Below are 21,268 nucleotides of genomic sequence, written 5' to 3'. Positions count from 1 at the left end.
CAGACTTCAGAGAAGAGTGGATAATTTCAGTGAGAATTTCAACAAAGGAAATATTAAAAGAACCAATCAAAGTTGAAGAATACAATAAGTGAAATAAAAAGTACACTGGGGGGAATCAACAGCAAATTAAAGGATGCAGAAGAACAGATCAGCAACCTAGAAGACAAGGTACTGGAAAGCACCCAAGTTAAACAACAAAAAGAAAAAAGACTTTAAAAAAAAAATGAGGATAAGTTAACAGACATTTAGAACAACATCAAGCATAATAACACATTATAGGGGCTCTGGGAAAAGAGAGAGTAAAAGGGTCAGAAAAATTATTTGAAAAAAATAATAGCTGATACACTTGTGGCGAGCATAGCTTAATTTATAGAGATATTGAATCAATATGTTATACACCCAAAACTAACGTAAAATTGTATGTCAACTATATTGAAAAAAATCTTTTTTTTAAAGATTGAGAATAACCGGACTAGACTATTCCTCCATATAGCACAATTTTTAATATTTAATGCACAGTTAAAAGTTATGAAAAAGGGCACCTGGATGGCTCAGTTGGTTAAGAATCTGACCTGATTTCCATTCTGGTCATGATCTCAGAGTCGTGGGATCCTTCAGGATCTGTTCATTGCAGAGTCTGCTTGAGATTCTCTCTCCCTCTCCCTCTGCTCCTCCCTCCACTTGAGCTCTCTCTCTAAAACAAATAAATAAATCTTATAAAACAAAAATATTGTATCAATATTAGTTCATTAGTTGTGATATACATACCTTAGTAACATAAGATGTTAATAATAGGAGAAACTGGGAATAGGGTATTTAGAAATCCTCAATAGTATATTTATAACTTCTCTGTAAATCTAAAACTATTCTAAATTAAAGCTGTGAAAGAAGGAAAGAAAAGGAAGGAAGGAAGGAAGGAAGAGAGAGGAAGGAAGGAAGGATGGAAGGAATGAGAAAGAAAGAAAGAAAGAAAGAAAAAAAGGAAAGAAAGAACAGCTGAAAATTTCCCTAACCTGGAGAAGGAAACAGACATCCTGGTCCAGAAAGCACAGAGAGACCCAAAGAAGATGAACCCAAGGAGATCTAAATAAACATACATAATAGTTTCAATGGTAAAAATTAAAGATAAAAAGAAATTTAAAAGCAGCCAAAAAGAAACAAATAGTTACATATAAAGGAAGCTCCACAGGCTATAACCTGATTTTTTCAACAGAAACTTTGCAGGTAAAAAGGGAGTGATCTTACATATTCAAAGAACTGAAAGGGAAAAAACCTACAACCAAGAATATTGTACCCAGATTTGAAAAAGAGAGTTTCCCAGACAAACAAGTTAAAGGAATTCATCTCCACTAAATCAGCCTTATAAGAAATGTTAAAGGGACTTCTTTAAGTAGAAAAGAAAGGCCATAATTAGAAGTAAGAAAATTATAAATAAAAAGTGTAAAATATGACAATATACATATAAAATGCAGAGAGGGGAGTGAAAGAGAAATTATTTTAAAATGTGTTCAAACTTGAGTGACCATCAACTTAATATAGAGTGCTATATACTCAGGATGCTATATATGAACCTCATGGTAACCACAAACCAAAAACCTACAAAAGATATGTAAGAAATAAAGAGAAAGAAACCCAAGCATAACACACACACAGAGTCATCAATCACCAGGAAAAAGTATAAAAGAAGGAACAGAGAAGACCTACAAAACAATCATAAAACCAGTAGCAAAAGTACATAACCATCAATAATTACTTTAAATATAAATGGTCTAAATGCCCTAATCAAAGGACCCAGAGTTAGATACACCTGGGGGTGCCAGAAAGATGGTGGAGTAGGAAGACCCTAAACTCACTCCAATCCATTTTTAGAACTATATATCACTCCCGTCCAACTCAATAAACTGGAAAGCCACTGGAAGACTATCAGAACAAACCACAACTAAATGTAGAGAAGAAGCCACATTGGAAAAAGTTATGAAGGGTAGAAACAATGGTTGGGAGCTACCCATAGGAAGGATAGGACTGCAGGTGCAAAGAGGGAAAAGCACCAGGGAACCCACAAAGGGATTAAAAAAAAAAAAAACCCACATTGTCTGTTCTTGAAAACCAGAGGGAATGAATTCCATGAATTTGTATAATTAGCAGGACTCAGAGCCTGGAGCTTTAAAGTCTGCTGACTCAGCAGTAGACCAGCAGGGAGGATGAGGAATAGCTCAGTCCCCATCCTTACAGAGACAAGAGCCCACAGAGAGGCAATGTAGAATTGACAGTTTGCATGATGCCTGGGCAAACAGGAGGGATATCTTTTTATAAGTATTTCAGAGGGTGTGGGGGGACTTCTCTGAGAACAAAGAAGCTGGCAGGCACCATTTTCCTCTCCTGCCCTTCAGCATAAACACAACCACCTACAGAAGGCAGTGCTGTGCAGACATTTGCTATCTAACCTGTTAGCAGTGTGCTCTGCCCTGAGTTCTCCTAAGGATATGCTCACTCTAGCCTACAGGCTAGGGCCTTAGGCTCAATGCAAAAAAAATTTTTTCACTGCAAATTTTTTAACACTGCCTGTGCCCCACCCAAGTACCACCTTGAATGACATGCCCCTAGGAGCCATCATGCTTCAGGAGATCCAGGCTAGCAATAACTCCCTCTCCCTCTGTCCCTACCCCCTGCTCGTTCTCTCTCTGTCTCAAATAAATAAACAAAATCCCTTAAAAAACAAACAAACAAAAAAACAAAAAAACTGTTGGAGGATGAGAAAAAGTCTGTCTTCCTTGATTAAAACATTTATTTAACTTTCACTTTTTATTTTTAAACATTTTTCAAAACTTGAAAGAACTTGCTTTAGCTTTAAATCATCCTAAAACTTCCACAATAGCTTACATCTGTGAAGCACATTACCAAGCACTTTCAAAGATATTATCATAATCTCTTCAATAGGCCCAAGAGGTAGATACCATTTTATCTCAATTTTATAGAAGAGAAAGTAGAAATCCAGATAGAAAAAAGTGACTTGCATAGTGTAACATTGTCATTTACAATAAGAATTACATACATTTGGTCTTTGTCCCTGTTTCTGTCACAGAGTTCCTAAAACCCTTGAATTCTCTGAAGTAATAAGAACCATAACAGGGATTTTTTTTTTAAACATTTTATTTATTTATTTGAGAGAGAGACAGTGAGAGAGAGCATGAGCGAGGAGAAGGTCAGAGAGAGAAGCAGACTCCCCATGGAGCTGGGAGCCCGATGCGGAACTCGATCCCAGGACTCCCAGGATCATGACCTGAGCCGAAGGCAGTCGTCCAACCAACTGAGCCACCCAGGCGTCCCCATAACAGGGATTTGATATCCTAACAAAACTCTTTCAAACACACCAGAGTTTATGTTAACATGGTGAATTTTAAAAAGCCAGGTGAACCATAGTTAGAACTTTCAATCCCACCCACCCTGACCTCCCAGGAGAGAAGAGGAACTAGAGGTTGAATTGATAGTCAATGGCCAATAATTTTTTTTTTTTTTTGACAGACAGAGACCACAAGTAGGCAGAGAGGCAGGCAGAGAGAGAGGAGGAAGCAGGCTCCCCGCTTAGCAAAGAGCCCAATGCGGGGCTCGATCCCAGGACCCCGGGATCACGACCTGAGCCGAGGGCAGAGGCTTAACCCTCTGAGCCACCCAGGTGCCCCAATGGTCAATAATTTCTCAATCATACCTAGGGATTGGGTATGGAGAGCTTCTGGGTTGGTGAACATGTGGAGATTTGAGGAGAGTGGTATACTTGGAGAGAGCATGGAAGCTCCATGGCCACATACTTTCCCACACACTTCATCCCATGCATCTCTTTCCTATGGCTCTTCCTCAGTTATATCCTTTTACAGTGAACTGGTGACCTATTAAGGAAACTAGTTTCCTGAGTTCCTGAACAAATCAATCAAACCTAAGAAAGGGAACTTGAGGACCTCTAATATATAGTCCACTGGTCAGAAGCAAGGCAACAACCTGGCCTTATGATTGGCATCTGAAGTGGGGGCAGTTTATGGAACTGAGCCATTAACCTGTGGAATCTGACACCATCTCTTGAAAGACAGTATCAGAAATGAGTTGACTTGTAGGACACTCCACTGGTGTCAGAGACCTGTTTGATGGTGTGGGAGGAAAATACACATTCGAACTGGCACCAAAAGCATACATAGGGGCGCCTGGGTGGCTCAGTGGGTTAAGCCGCTGCCTTCGGCTCAGGTCATGATCTTGGGGTCCTGGGATCGAGTCCAGCATTGGACTCTCTGCTCAGTGGGGAGCCTGCTTCCCTCTCTCTCTCTCTCTCTCTGCCTGCCTCTCCGTCTCCTTGTGATCTCTCTCTGTCAAATAAATAAATAAAATCTTAAAAAAAAAAAAAAAAAGCATACATAGTAATGGAGCAGTTTGGCCTAAAACCCAATTCTTATGACCCCAAGTCCAGTGCTAATTCAGATATATCTGAAACACACATTATCTACAAAGAAATTTTTGGTTAGAATTCATTATGATAATTGATAGTCTTTAAATTATTTGAATACTTTTTAAGTTACTTTAATTATAACAGTAAATATAATCATACTATAGAAAATTTAGAAACAAGAAAAAGAAAAAAAATTACTATTATTCTAACATACTACCTTATTATTTTCCCTTTAACATTGTACCATAATGCAGACTTCTTGAATACGTTTAGGAAAAATACATGTAGCAAATAAGTACAAGACCATCATTAAGAAAATTACTTTTACCCGCAATTCAAATTCCTATGTTCTGATTTCTGATGCTACTTGTCTCTTTTTACTCCTTGTTCCTGGATCTTTTGTATTTTCTCTTTGACAAATTAGACCTGGTTGTTACAGTCTCTAACTTCAGATCTTTGGCTTTCACCTAGAAAATGAATATCTTAAATCTCTAGTCTGTGATGGCAAGAGAGCCTGGTTTCATGGAAAAGAATGCCATGATCTACTGAACAACTGGCCATGGAGCCAGAAGGTAGCATTATAGTTTTTATTAATCTGTCCTGGACCTTGATCTTTAAGTTTCTTCTAATTCGGGTAATTTTAATCATTAACTTAATATTTTAGAATTAGACTTCTGTTCTACCTTCTAATTACAGTTCACCTAACTTAACCCTATCTCCTCCTAACTCCCAGAATGAACTGAAAAAAAATCATGAAATTAAGTGACCTATGATATATTTACTTAAAAGAATACTTTCTAAAGCCACTTTTAAAGGTTTATGCAAACTATAATAATATGAAAAAGTTATGATTCTATGTGTAACATTAAAATAACACATTTTTTTAACCTCTGCAGAAAAAATGGAATGGAAAACACTAAAATTTTAAAAATTATTTTTTAAGTGGTTGAAATGTGGTGTTTTATTTCCACTTATTTTTATTTTTGAGAGATAGAGAGCACTCAAGCACAGGGAGTGAGAATCTCAAGCAGGCTCCATGCCTAGAGCCCAATGCAGGGCTTAATCCCAAGACCCTAAGATCATGACCCATGCAGAAATCAAGAGTCAAACACTTAACTGACTGAGCTACCCAGGTACCCTTTCTATTTCTTCTTATTTCTATTCTACATTTAGTAATAAAAAATAAACATTATGAAAAAACATAACTTTAAGAAGCAACAAAAAATCTAAGGTATAGTTTAATACCTCTCATTAATTTTTTAAAAAGCAATACATAAATTATCAAATTTTCCTTTGTCAATTCAACCAGAATCCTAAAACTGTCAAAAGTTTTCTACCTAGGAGTTGATTCTCAACTTCTAGACTGCCACAATCTTCAAAGTTCCCAATTTTTTATTCCTAGAGGCCAGTTGTCTTTTCTATCCCAGCCCCAGTTGGTCTCTCACCCTTTGCTATATAGGCTTATCTTGTACCACAAACCCTTCATACATACAAAATTTATTTTTGTTACAAATAAGAATATAAAGATATACACTGATACATGTGTATTAGACTTATAGGCTATGTGAAAGATTAGATACAGAGAAGATACAACTTGCCATAAATTAGTTATAAGACACATAATGAATTGTGTAAGACTGATGAATCACAGACCTGTACCTCTGAAACAAATAATACATTATGTTAATTTAATTAATTAATTTAATACAGTTCTTGCACAAGTCCAATCAATCAATAAATAAGTAAGACACATGATGGAGCATCTGGTCAGTCCCCCCAAAAATCTTCCTGATTTAGTAGAACATTAAAAACTGAATACCTCTGCGTATGCAGGAGAACATAGTCAAAAGAGTCAACAGTATTAAACAGTAACAGTGAAGAATTCAATAACTATGAGACGCATTTTCTATTTCCTAAAATTTTTTAAGAAAAAAAAAACCAGTCATCTTCTAATCCCTCAAATGGACTACTCTAATTTCTACTCTTCAAAAGTGTATAAAGAACACAAAAAGTTTGGAAGCACTGAGGTAGATAACACTTCTTTCTAGTCTCTCTACATGTGATCCTTCTGTTCCTTTCTCTCAAATACTGATAATAAAGAATGAAAGCAAAAACTATTTAGCCTGTGCCAGATTTCCCTAAAATTGAGAGACATTTTCCCCAAACTGGTGTGAGAGTTAAAAAACTCACTTTAATCTCTTACTCAAACCAGAACTGACAGTTTTGTATTCCATATTACATTATTTATTTGTTCTACATAGATGGTCCCTGGCAATGGCTTTAGCCTGAAAAATGAACTTCAGTTACAAACTGTTTTTATCAAAGGGAGCGTATCTCCTACAATAAAGTAATTTGATTAAAAATTAAACTTGCACAGAAATTAAAATTTATTTCTTTACATGTATAGTGAATCCTTCTGCCAGCCATTCAAGAAAATCTCTGCACCTGAAACTAACAAGCTTCTAGTTTACCAAAGTAGTGAAATAACGTACAGCTTGTTACATAAGAACATTTTATTTCCCACAAAGAAGTTATCCTTCCATTTCATTTCAAGAAAATAAGGGGAAATCGATTTTAACTCTCAAGAATGTAAGGGCAGAAAAAAAAAAAAAAAAGAATGTAAGGGCAGTAGGGGCACCTGGGTGGCTCAGTGGGTTAAGACTCTGCCTTCGGTTCAGGTCATGATCTCAGGGTCCTGGGATCAAGCCCCACATCGGTTCTCTGCTCAGCGGGGAGCCTGCTTCCCCTGCTCTCTCTGCCTGCCTCTTTGCCTACTTGTGATCTCTGTCTGTCAAATAAATAAATAAAATATTTAAAAAAAAAAAAAGAATGTAAAGGCAGTAAACAGACTCATGCAAAATTAGTGGAGATGCCTTCATTTTGGTCTCAAGAATAGAGTCTCAGGCAGCTTTGCTGAACCCAAGACTGATTCACTTCTCCTAGGAGATACTACTGTAAGTTAATGGTACTTAAAACAATTCTTATCTCTTTTCTTTTTTTCACAGATAATGCCTTGTCTCAACAACCATACTGAAGACTTTCTAGAATAAAGACTCATACCTCTTAGTGTCTTCAGCATCTATCTTGGTGCCCCACGCATAAGTTCAACAATGATAAATGTGATCTTTGCCAAGAACCTAGCTTTTTATGCCTCACTTTCCTTCCTCCTCTGTAAAAGAGTATTATTTATACTTTCATCGTGAGGATTAAATGAGATAATGTAGACATAATGCCTAGCACCCACCCCACCGTATACACTGTGGTAATTGATTGCACACAGGCTTTCATTATGAAACAAAATTACATTTCCACACTGCATAAATTTTCAACGCAAAAGGAGGTAAAATTTGAAAGCAGCAGTTCAAACCAACAACCAAAGGCTATTTTAAAATCAATTATTATATCAGAGCCTGAAGGTTTACTTAATTATATTGATGGGGTTCAGGCAGGCCATCCCAGAATGTGCTGCTTTGGCATATGGATTATTTGAGCTGAAGGCAAATCAAGGCCCAGGAGACTCAAGAAGAGCTTTTAACAACCCCTAACAACTATAAGTTTACAATCGCTATGACAAAATATCCAAAAGAAATTATCCAGGTTTTCCAACTATGGCAAATTGTAATCACATATTTATCTGCTACGACTGAAGCTTATGTGGGGACTGAAAAGATATAGTAGAAATAAAAGCTACTGAATCATAAATCAGATTGCAGAAGATGATGCAACCCATGATTCAGGCAAGTACAATAGTGATGATCAAAATTACACTGGCATTTTTCACATACATTTTGTCATAGCAATTGTAATTTGTAGTTATCAGCTGATTATCATAAGTGGAGCTGATGTTAGAGAAGAATGAATCATGATGTTCAAGTAAAAGCAAATAAATGTTAAAATATTAATCCAGAGCACCTGGATGGCTCAGTTGGTTAAGCAACTGCCTTCAGCTCAGGTCATGATGCCAGAGTTCCAGGATCAAGTCCCGCATCGGGCTCCTAGCTCCACAGGGAGTCTGCTTCTCCCTCTAACCTTCTCCCTCTCTTGCTCTCTCTCATTCTCTCTCTCTCAAATAAATAAAATCTTTAAAACAATATTAATCTGTATAATATTTTTAGACAGTTACAAAAACATGATGATAATGATTTAAGTCTGTACCTTAGTATAAAGTTGTTCAAGAAATACTTTATATTACCGAATATCTGTTGTAAAATTCCCTCAGCAGTAACTAATCTTTCTCTAAACAAACTAGTAATGGTTTAAAAAAAAAAAAAAAAAGTGTGAGGAGAAAAGAGAGGAAAAAGTAGAGAGAAGACAAAGAAGGGAAAGAAGGTATGCAAGACAGGTATGCAATATAGACATTACTTACCTTTCAAGGAAATGAAGAACAGTAAAGATCTTCAAAGTTACAGCCCTTTAGGCTATATGTATATAAAATGACTCTTCCTTGTCAAGTACAACTGAAAGAAAACAAGTAAAAGCAGAATAGAGATAAGCATAAAGTTTGTCAATACTTTAATTCTTGAGCTAAGTAATTTTGTGATCCTATTTCTTAGAAATATCCCTTCTTTTTGTAAAACAAAAATCCTTTAAAACCAAGTGTAACGTTTATTCTCCATGAATCTTTCCACCTTACTGTCAAAAATTCCAAATTATGACATTAAATTCTTTGAGAGAAACATCTCTACTTACACTAAAATTCTCCCAACACCTTTTATTCTGAAAAGCTTCCTTTTATGAAAAAAAAAAGAACTATATTTTGTAGACAGCTTATATAATATTCTCTCCTTAAAAAAAAAAAAAAAGACTTTAAATTGAAATATCCTTCCCCTTGGTTATTCCAGTAGATAGTTTAATTTATTTGACTATACTATTAGATTCTTGCCTCAATGATTTTATTCTCTAGTATGTAGAAACAAATTGATAGTTGATGATTCTAACATAGAGAGAAATTGAGGATTCCTTTAAGTGGAAGAAAAAGCAGAGTATTTTTAGTTAAAATGGATTTCAACATAGGCTCTACTATCTTTTAAAAATAACAATATTCTTTTTTCCATTAAAAACAGGAAAATATTTTTATCTAGGAGCCACTTTTAAACTATGAAGAATATTTAAAGCTAATCTTTTTATCCTTTATGAAAAGAAAATAAAAATGGAACAATCACGCTTCTTAAAGAATAGATATACTAATTCCTATAAAACAGCCTTCAGAAAAATGTTTCGATCATTCTTTATGTATATTTATTTAAAAAATATTCAGTGAATTCCTGTCACTGTGCTAGGTATAGTCCCAAACTTCATGGAGTTTATATTTGAAGAGATAAAAACATAAATCACATGAAAGAAAAATTAGAGTTGTGATGAGTTTTCATTGCAAAAAAAAAGAACATTTCCATTTCCGCAACTAATTTTAACCTTCTTAAATAATCATTTTTAAAAGGTGATAATATAAACATACTTGCAGCATAACCCAAAACTTTTTGACCTAGACGCCGAGGAGTCAGAAACTCAGGTTCCAGGCAAAAAAAATTGTGGCAAAGACTTTCTGAACAATAAAATAAATATATAACCTAAATTACTTTAGATCTTAATGAAAAAGAGATTTACTGCACCCTTAGCTGATAAACAAGTCTAGTTTGCATTTGGAAGTTACTTTCCCTAAAACCCTTCCTTGCAGATGCTTATTCCAGGATGTTGTGAGTCCAGAGCTACACCTGGTGGCCATACACAAACTTACAGAAAACTGTTCTAAACCTTTTCATGGAAATTTAGAAGTTATGCTATGCCTCTGTTAATCAAAAATAAGCATCTCAAGAAACTATCATTCTTGATAACTGAAGGAAGTTTTAAATTTTTCACAGAAATTAAATTTTAAAATATTATGGCAAAGTATAACAATATGTTAGTGGAAGAATTTAAGTGATAATATATGGATATTCGTTAGAAAATTCTTTCATTTGGGAACAAATAAAACATTTTATTATGAAAATTTGGGGAATTTTCATAATAAAATGTTGAAAAAAATAAAGGATTTTTAAAATGTTCCATCACTGTTATTTATAGCACAAACACATTTTTAGGTAGTGTTTCCTTGTGTAAATGAGCATAATGTATGTCTTCATAATTCATGCTTGTATAACAGTCTATGATATTGACAATGAATTATTAAAGGAGTCACTTGTTCCACATTTATTCAACTTCCAATTTAATATCTACAAATGCTTATTTTTGTTTCTGTTAAAACATGTTTCAAAGACAAATTTTTTAAGACTGATACCACTGGGATCAAAGGAGAAAATCATTTTTATGGCTCATGAGACATCATCAAACTACTTTATACCAACTTCACACTGCTTTCATAAATGAAAACTAACACCAATTTAACCACAACCATGGGACCTAGCCATTTCAATATTTTGCTGCTTTACTAAGCATAAAAATATAATCCAGAGGTTAATTTGCACTTTTATTTTTGAAAATTTTTCACATATTTCTGTATTCATCTACTGTAATCTTAATAATTTTCTTATAAATGTGAATAATTACTTTGTGTGTTATAACTATTAACCCACTATCTCCTAAACTCAGGCAAGTTTTTCTCATCAGCTACGGTCCTTTACCATTTTCATTATGTTTATTTTTATATATTCTAATCTGTCAGTCTCTTTGTTTGCTATTTCTTCAATCCACTCAGAACTAAGAAATAGACTACTTCTTCATAAATATAATAGATATCCTAAAACATTTTTGTTTTCTTTTTTTTCCTGGAGCCGCAGGACTGAAAGCAGCATGGTCCTCTCTTCTCCGCCCCATATGCTCGTCCATTGATATCAATGTACTCAAAAATGGGGAGTCATCTGGCAAATATGTTACTTTGCCTGCTGGGTTCAGGGCTCCCGTATGACCTGATATTGTGAACTTTGTTCTCCAACTTATGCAAAACAACATATAGCCCTATGATATCAGTGAATTAGCCAGTCATCTAACCAGGGCTGAGTCTTTACTGGCAGAACCATGGCTTGAATTCCTAGAGTTCGAGGCAGTAAGATTCAGTGTTCTGGCCAGGGTGGTTTGGGAAATATGCGTTGTGGCAGCTGCACATTTGCACCAACCAAAACCTGGAGCCATTAGCACTGCAGAGTGAACACAACACAGGCAATAGATCATCTGCTCTGGCCTGGCTGCCTCAGCCTTACCAGCATAGGTTGTGTCTAAAGGTCATCATACTGAGGAAGTTCCTGAACTTCCTTTGATGGTTGAAGATAAAGTTGAAGGCTACAAGAAGACTAAGGAAGGGATGTCTGGGTGTCTCATTTGAGCATCCGACTCTTGATTTCAGCTCAAGTCATGATCTCAGGATTGTGGGATGGGGCCCCATGTTGGGCTCCACACTCAGCAGGGAGTCTGCTTAAGATTCTCTCTCTCTCCCTATTCCTCTGCCCCTTCTACTCTCCACACATGTGTGCTTACGCTCATTCTTTTTCTCTCTCTAAAATAAATAAGTCTCAAAAAAAAAAAAAAGACAAAGAAGAAGAAGACCAAGGAGGCTGTTTTGCTTCTTAAGAAATTAAAAACCTGCTGGGCTGAAGCCTTTATTTGTTGGTGCAAGACTTTGGTGTTTTTCCTGCCTTGGTCATGGAAGCCCATACAGAAAAAGGGATCAGAAACTCAGTTTGGAATGCTGAGCCCCCTACATGGAGAGCAGCTGTTCTATAGAATCCCACAGTCCTGTGATGGACTTTATAGGAATGAGAAATAAGCTTTTGTTAAACTACAAGGAAGGAAGGGAGGGATGGAGAAAGGGAAGAATGGAGGGAGGGTGGAAGGGAAGGAGGGAGGGAGGGAAGGAAGGAAGGGAGGGAGGGAAAGAAGGAATGGAGGGAGGGAAAGAAGGAAGGAAAGGAGGGAGGAAGAAAGAAGGAGAGAGAGAGAGAAAGGAAAAAGGGAAGGGAAGGGGAAGGGGAGAGAAGAGGAGAACTTAATGCCTGGAATAATATCAAAAAGTTCTATGCCTCTCTGCAAATGAGAGCTGGCAAGGGCAAAATGAGAAAGTCTTCATACTCAGCAAAGGGGACTGTGCATCGTCTATAATGAAGGCAATGGTATCAACAGGGCCTTCAGAAACACCCCTGGAATTAATCTACTTAATAAAAGCAAGCCAGACATTTTGGAGCTGCTCCTGGTGGGCATGTGGGAATTTTCTGAGTTTGGGCTAAAAGAGTTTTCCTCAAGTTAGACAATCTGTATGGCACTGGGCATAAGGCTGCCTCCCTCAAGAGTAACTACAACCTTCCCATGCACAAGATACTTAATGCAGACGTTAGCAGAACTTTGAAAAGCCCAGAGATCCAAAAAGCCCTCTGAGCACCATTCAAGAAGAGTCGTCGCAGAGTCCTAAAGAAGAATCCACTGAAAAACCTGACATCATGTTGACACTAAACCCACGTGCAAAGTCCATGCACTAGAACACCATTATTCACCTGGCCAAGAATCCTAAGTTTCAGACAGATAAGAAGCTGAATCAGATGAGAAGGGGGATCCAGGTAAGAAGCTGTGGGAGCAAAGAAAGGAAAGAAGGCTGTTCATGTCCAGAAGCAGAAGAAACGTTTGATGGGAAAAGAGGCTGCAGCTACCAAGAAACCAGCAGCTGAGAAGAAGCCTACAGAAGAAAAAAGAAACCACAAAGAAGAAAAGAAGCCTGCTGCATAAACTTTAGTTTGCTTACTCCATAAATGTCAAATCATTATGGGCAGCTAATTTTGAATAAAGACCTGATCAAAGGCAGTGAGAAACATGAAAAAAAAATTTTTTTCATGTTTTCATTTTAATCTATACACATTCAATTCAGAAACTAAAATTCCCTTTAAGAAAATGAGAAGGAAATAAATAAAAATGTATCTGGTAAAACTGAGACTTCTTTCTCCCAGAACACTGTTTTTAAATGTGGTCCTCCCAACTAGATCCATCAGAGATGCTTAAGGGAACTTGTTATAAACATAGATTCTTGAGTTCCATCTCTGATACACTGAAGCAGAATCTATGGGTATGGATACTGGGAAACTTTCATTTTTTAAAAAAGATAACCAGATGATTCTCACGCAGATTTAAGATCGAAATTACAAACCAGGAGAAAGATTTTAGGTGAGTCACGCACATGGGTCTATTAAGATGCCTGATAATCAGGAGACACTCAAATACAGTCTGCATGAATCACATACAATCATTTGTTTTCTTATAGGATAGTTTTTTGAGGTATAATTCACACAACACAAAATTTAACTTCTCCAAATCGAGTTGAATTTTAAGTTGAATTAAAACTTAAAAGTGAATAATTCAGAGGTTTTTGTATATCGAGTTGTGAAACCATCACCACTATCTAATTAGAGAACACTACCATCACTCCAAAAAGGACACCCACACCCATCAGAAATCACATCCTCTCCCTACTACTCACCATCCCCAGGCAATCTCTAAACTACTTTCTGTCATGATAAATTTACCTATTCTGGACATTCCATAATACCCAGATATGAAATGTTCAGATAAATGAAATCATATGGTATATAGTCTTTTGTGACTGACTTCCGACATTACACTTATTGTAATGTTTTTAAGGTTCATCCATATTGTGACATGTTTTAGTATTTCATTCCTTTTTGTTGCCAAGTAACATTCCATCATATGGATATATAACATTATGTTTATCTTTTCATCAGTAGATGGAAACTTGGGTTGTTTCCACTTTTTGGCTTTTATAAATATGCTGCCATGAATGTTCATGTATGAGGTTTTTGTGTGAACATAACTTTTCATGACTATTAGGTAATTAGCTAGAGTTAACTCGCCAGGCTGTAAGGTAACTTCATGTGTAACATTTAGAGGAATTGTCAAACTGTTTCTCAAAGCAGCTGTGCCATTATACATTTCCACCAGCATTACCAGTTTCTACCAGTCCTCCCCAACAGTTATCATCTGACTTTTCAATTCCAGCCATCCTCGTGGGTATGAAGTAGTATCTCATTGTAGTTTGATTTCCATTTCTCTAATAACTAATGATATTGACTATTTTCTCATTTGCTTATTGGTCATTTTCATAACTTCTTTGGAGAAATGTCTATTCAGGCCCTTTGCCCATTTTTAAATTTGTTTGTTTTTTATTATTGAGTTATAAGAGTTCTTTTTTTTTTTTTTTTTTAAGATTTTATTTATTTATTTGAGAGAGAGAGATCACAAGTAGGCAGAGAGGCAGGCAGAGAGAGAGGAAGGGAAGCAGGCTCCCCGCCGAGCAGAGAGCCCGATGCGGGACTCGATCCCAGGACCCTGAGATCATGACCCAAGCCGAAGGCAGCGGCTCAACCCACTGAGCCACCCAGGCGCCCTATAAGAGTTCTTTATACTAAATACAAGTCCTCTAGCAAATATAGGAATTGAAACTACTTCTCCTATTTTCTGGGTTGTTTTTTTACTTTCTGAATAGTGTCCTTTGAAGCACAAAAATTTGTAATTTAATAAATTCCAATATATCTAATTTTTCTTCTCTAATTTGTGCTTTGGACATCCTATTTCAGAAAACTTTGTCTAACCCACAGTCAGAGATTTATACCTATGTTTTCTTCCAAGAATTTTATAGTTTTAAAGTTTTATAGCTTTACATTCAGTCTGTGAACCATTTTGAGTTCATTTTTGCATGTAATGTGAGATAGAAGTACACTTCATTCTTTTACATGTACCAGTTGTCCGGGCATCATTTGTTGAAAAGATTTCTTCTCTTAGTGAATTGTCCTGATACATTTGTCAAAAATCAGCTGACCATTATGAAATTTGTAATAGAAACTCTCAATCCTATTCCATGGATCTGTATGTCCACCCTTATGCCAGCACCACACCATCTTGATTACTATTGCTTTATAGTATGTTTTTAAATTAAGAGTGTGTTCCTTAAAAAAATTAGGTTGTTCTTTATTTGTTTTGGTTATTCTGGGCCCATTTTATTTCCATACGAATTTTAGGACCAGCTTGTCAATTTCTGTAAAAACAGATGCACAGATTTTGATAGAGGTTGTATTGAATCTTTAGATGATTGGGGAGTATTACCAACTTGCCAATATTGTCTTCTAATCCATTATCATTGCTTTAACTTTATTTTGGTCTTCTTTGCTTTCTTTCATCAATGTTTTGTAGTTTTAGTGTGCAAGTCTTACACTTCTTTTGTTATGTTTATTCCTTATTTTATTCTTTCTGATGTTTTATAAATGGAATTGTTTTCTCAGTTTCACTTTCAGTTATAGAAATTTCTAGTGTATAAAAATGTAATTTATTTTTGTGTAATAGATCTTGTATCTGTAATCATGCTGAACTTATTAGTTCTAAAAGTTTTTCAATGGACTTAGATTATCATTTTGAAGGTTTGTGTTGTTGTTGTTGTTGTTGTTTTTAAGATTTTATTTATATGACAGAGATCACAAGTAGGCAGAGAGGCAGACAGAGAGAGAGAAAGGGAAGCAGGCTCCCCACTGAGCAGTGAGCCTGATGTGGAGCTTGATCCCAGGACCCCGTGATCATAATCTGAGCTGAAGGCAGAGGCTTTAACCCACTGAGCCACCCAGGCGCCCCTCATTTTCAAGATTTTTAAAAGATAAATCTAAGTCCATTTTTAAGATTATCTATGTACAAGATCATATCATCTGCAAATAGGGACAGTTTTACATCTTCCTTTTTCAATCTGTATGCCTTTTATATCTTTTCTCTTGTCTAATTGCCCTGGCTAGAACAAAATAGTCCAATGTTGAATAGAAGTAGCAGGAGTGGACATCTCTGTCTTGTTACTGGAAAGCATCCATAGTGTTTTACCATTAAGTATAATATAAATTGTGGGCTATTTATAAATATTGTTTATCAAGTTGAGGATGTTCCTTACTATTCTTAGCTCGTAAAGTGTTTTTTTTTTTATCATGAAAGTTTGCTGGATTTTGTCAAATGCTTTTTCTGTATTTATTAACATGATCATCAAGTTTTGCCTTTATTTTGTTAATACAGTATATTATATTGATCAATTTTTAAACATTAAACCTGCTTTGTGTTTTTGAGATAAATCTCAGTTGTTCATAGGTATGATCCTGAGCTTACCTTGTCCAAAAGACACACCAAGGTAACAGTTACCTTTATGCAATTAACTCTGAAAATGACTTGAAGGCTGGCACAACAGGCTTTCCATAGCTAGTTGCAGAGAAAATGCCACACTAAAAAGGGTAGGAGGGGCAGAGATGCTATTAGGAACCAGCCCCCAGAGTTACCAACCACAAATGGCAGGGACAACACAAGCAAAGAGAAGCAAGAGTATCAGACCCCATACTAGGTATCCGCAGCACTGAGAACTGCACTGGGAAGACAAGTCCTCATAATATCTGGCTTTAAAAACTAGCAGGGCTTAACTCTGTGAGATTTAAAAATCAGTGGGCCTGACTCCAGGAGAGCTGGAGGGCAATAGGAAACCAAGTTCCTGCATTTAACAGCCAACGTACTAAATAATTCAGTCCAAGACACAACACAAAAGCAGCACCTGGAGTATATATACATAAAGGAAATTTATTAGTATCAGAGTGCATACCAGAGGGGCAAACACCTGCAGATTTCTGCAGGAGCAAAAGTGCTAGAAGGGCACCATTTCTCCTCCTCTCCCCAAGCCTAGATAGCCAAACATTTGCAGGAGCCAGGGACAATACTCTCCATCTACCTTAGCATCTCATACCCTGCCCCGTTGTTCCCCTATGGCCCCACCCCAATACACCCACCTCAGCAAGCAGCTCTCCAAAGTGCTTCCTACTCTACCACATGCAGCAGGAAGCCTCAGCCAGGACCAGTGCCACTCCAAAGTGACTCCTCCCCTGAGGAGGTAGAGGAGATAACTACAAATCAGTATACCCTGTTCCTGCAGCCAAGCCTCTTAGCTGGCTATGCAGGGAGCAATCCCTGTCTTTCTGTGGGCCTACAGCCATGGTAGAAAGGCTAACTATAGATGGCTATGCTACCTGCTGATCTCTTGTACCAATGAGTCTGCAGCAGCCAGGCCATTCAACAGTACAGGGAACAAACCATGTTCAGTGTACCTACAACAGACAAAGCAGGTCACTGAAGCCAGCTGGGCTTTAAAAAGTCATGGCTTAGACACAACAGGAGGGTCCACAGAGCCCATACAGGGGACACCCCTGGAATGCCTGATTCTGGTGGCTGGGGGAGATTGCATAGTAAGGTACCACAACACCTCTTCTACACAAAGCCACTACTTTCAAGACCAGGAAATGTAGCTGACCTTTCTAATACATAAAACAAACACAGAGAGTTAGACAAAATGAGGAGACAAAGGATTATGTCCCAAATTAAAGAACAAGACAAAATCAACAGTAAAAGAGCTAAATGAAATGGAGATAGGAAATATGCCTGATAAAAAATTCAAAGTAGTGGTCATAAAGATACTGACTGGATTTTAGAAAACAGTGAATGAACTCAATGAGAACTTCAACAAAGAGATAAAAAAAAAAATTTGAGAGAAAGAAAGAAAGAAAAGAGAAAGAATCAGTGTGGGGCACCTGAGTGGCTCAGTGGGTTAAGCCTCAGATCATGATCTCAGGGTCCTGGGATCAAGCCCCGCATCAGGCTCTTTGATCAGCAGGGAGCCTGCTTCCCCCCTCTCTCTCTGTCTGCCTGGCTCTCTGTCTACCTGTGATCTCTCTATGTCAAATAAATAAATAAAATCTTTAAAAAAAAAAAAGGAAAGAAAGAAAGAACCAGTAAGAGCTGAAGAATTCAATAACTACAAAGAAAAAATACACTAGAGGGACTCAAAAGCAGAGCAGAGGATGCAGAATGGATCAGTGATGTGGTAGATGGGATAAAGGAAAGCAACAAAGCTGAGCAGCAACAAGAAAAAGTAATAAAACATGAGAATGAGTTGAGAGAAATCTGTGGCATCATTAAGAATAATAACATTCACATTATAGCCATCCCAGAAGGAAAAGAGAAAGGGGAAGAAAACTTATTTGAAGAATTAATAGCTGAAGACTTCCCTAATCTGAGAGTAAAAAACAGATATCCACATCCTGAAACCACAAAGAACCCCAAATAAGATGAACCCAAAGAGATCCACATCAAGACACATAATAATTAAAATGACAAAAATTAAAGATAAGGCGAGAACTGTAAAAAGCATCAAAAGAAAAGCAACTACTCACATATAAGGGAAACCATATAAGCCTATAATATGATTTTTCAGCAGAAACTGTGCAGGCCAGAAGACAGTGGCCTGATATGTTCAAAATGCTGAAAGGAAAAAAAACTTACCACCAAGAATACTTTAACCAGGAAGATTACCATTCAAATTAGAAGGAGAGATAAAGAGTTTTCTGAATAAACATGTATTAAAGGAATTCATCACCACTAAACTAGCCTTATAAAAATGTTAAAGAGAATTTTTTTTTCACTTACACTGATAATATTTTATTTTTATTTTTTCAGTTGAGAGATAAGTATACATATGATCATTATGTTTTGTTTTGGGGGTTTTCTGCATCTTTGCATACTTGGAAAACAATTTTTTTATTGAAGATATTAAAAATCCAGCTCAACAACTACAGTTTTCATTTAGAAAATATTCTTAAGCTCTTTGTCTTCCAGGGAGCATACCCAGAGGCAGATAATCTCCCTCCTTTAGACTGTGGCCCTTCTCCACATTATTATGCTTAAAATCCTTCCCATGCTGCAATCCAGAACATATAAGATTAAGTACCATATGTCACATGATTTTTCCTCATGTCATGAGGCACACTGCAGAATAAATGAGACTTCTTTGATGTTTTATTGGGTTGCACCCTGAAGCTTTCTTTACAATACCTTGTATCCAAAAGCACAGAGAAGAATCTGATATTTATTTGGACCATGTTTTATTTCTCCTGGACCTTCCCTAAGATACCTCAGCAGTATAGCAGGCAACCAAACATCTAATCCATGAAGTAGGAAAACTACTAATGTTTATCCATCAAGTCAAATGAACAACTGAGTTACTGGGGCTAAAAAGAATTCTTTAGGTGAAAAATAAAAGGGCCTAACTAGAAGAAAATTATGAAAGAAAAAAAATGTAATAGGTAAAAGCAAACATGGTAAAGGTAGTAGTAGATTAATCCCTATTATAAAGCTAGTATGAAGGTTAAAAGACAGAAGTATTAAATAAGTTATACCTAAAATGTTAGCTAATGGATTCACAAAATAAAAAGACGTGAACTCTGACAATACATACATAAAATGTGTAAGGGAAATTAAAAATGCTTTTAGAATGTGTTCAAATTTAAGCAACCATCAATTTAATATAGACTGCTGTGTACTTAGGATGTTATATGTGAACTTCATGGTAACCACAAATCAAAACCTGCAATATATAAATGAAAAATAAAGAGTAAACAAGCCAACCATAACGTTAAATAAAGCCATCAAACCTGGGGTAAGAGAGCAAGAGAAGAAAGGAACAGAGAAGACCTAAAAAACCACCAGAAAACAATTAACAAAATGGCAGTAAGTACATATCCATTTGTAATTACTTTAAGTGTAAATGACATAAATGCTCTAATCAAAAGACACAGGGTGGCAGAATGGTTAAAAATGTACAAGACCCAGCACACCTGGGAGGTTCAGTGGGTTAAGCCTCTGCCCTCAGCTCAGGTCATGATCTTGGGGTCCTGGGATCAAGCCCTGCATCAAGCCCTGGGATCAAGCCCTCTCTGCTCAGTGGGGAACCTGCTTCCCCCTCTCTCTCCACCTGCCTCTCTGCTTACTTGTGATCTCTGTCAAATAAATAAATAAATAAAATCTTTAAGGAAAAAAAAATGTACAAGACCCATCCATATGCTGCCTGTAAGAATCTCACTTCAGACCTAAGGACATACAGACTGAAAGTGAAAGGATGAAAAAGCATATTTCATCCAAATGGAAGAGAGAGAAATAAAAACAGGATAGCAATAGTTATCAGACAAAATAGACTTTTTTTTTAAGATTTATTTATTTTGAGAGAGAGAGAGAGAGTGGGGGTGGGGGGCATCAGGAAGGTACAGAAGGAGAGGGAGAGATACTCTCCAGCAGACTCCATGCTGATCACAGAGTCCCATGTGGAGCTCATTCTCAAGACAGTGAGATCATGACCCAAGCTAAAATCAAGAGTCAGACACTTAACCAACTGAGCCATCCAGGTACCCCCAAAATAGACTTTAAAACAAAGACTGTAGCAAGAGACTTAAGGTGTTACATACTGATAAAGGGATCAATCCAGTAAGAGAATATAACAATTGTAAAGATCTATGTACCCAACAAAGAAGAACCTAAATACCTAAAAGTAAATATTAACAGACATAAAGGGAGAAACTGATGGTAAGACACTACTAGTAGGAAACTTTAACACTCCATTTACATCAATGGATAGATCACCCACACAGAAAATCAGCAAGAAACAGTGTATTTGAACAACACATTAGACAAAATGGACCTAACAAATACATACAGAACATTCCATCCAAAAAGAGAGTACATATTTGTTTCAAGTGTACATGAAACATTCTCCAAGATAGATCACCTTAGATCACAAAACAAGCTTCAATAAATTCAAGAAAATTGAAATTGTATCAAGCATCTCTCCAACCACAAGGCAATGATACTAGAAATCAATTACAAGGAAAAAAACTGAAACCTCTTCTTTAAACATTTGGTCAATTCACCATGGAGTCATCTTAGCCTGACCTTTCCTTTGTAAGAATTTTCTTTTTTCTTTCTTTCTTTCTATTCTTTTTTTTTTTTTTTTTT

General features: G+C 36.4%; 1 pseudogene; it reads left to right on the top strand.

Annotated features, from left to right (window-relative positions):
* LOC111147221 overlaps window positions 1–13,138 on the top strand; it is a 66,614-nt pseudogene extending 53,476 nt beyond the window's left edge.
* Window positions 13,139–21,268: the final 8,130 nt, after the last annotated feature.

This window comes from Enhydra lutris, unplaced genomic scaffold, assembly GCF_002288905.1.
Source record: "Enhydra lutris kenyoni isolate GAN:26980312 unplaced genomic scaffold, ASM228890v2 scaffoldscaffold16, whole genome shotgun sequence".
Classification (NCBI taxonomy): Eukaryota; Metazoa; Chordata; class Mammalia; order Carnivora; family Mustelidae; genus Enhydra; species Enhydra lutris.
This window is presented reverse-complemented; position numbering and strand designations above follow the sequence as displayed.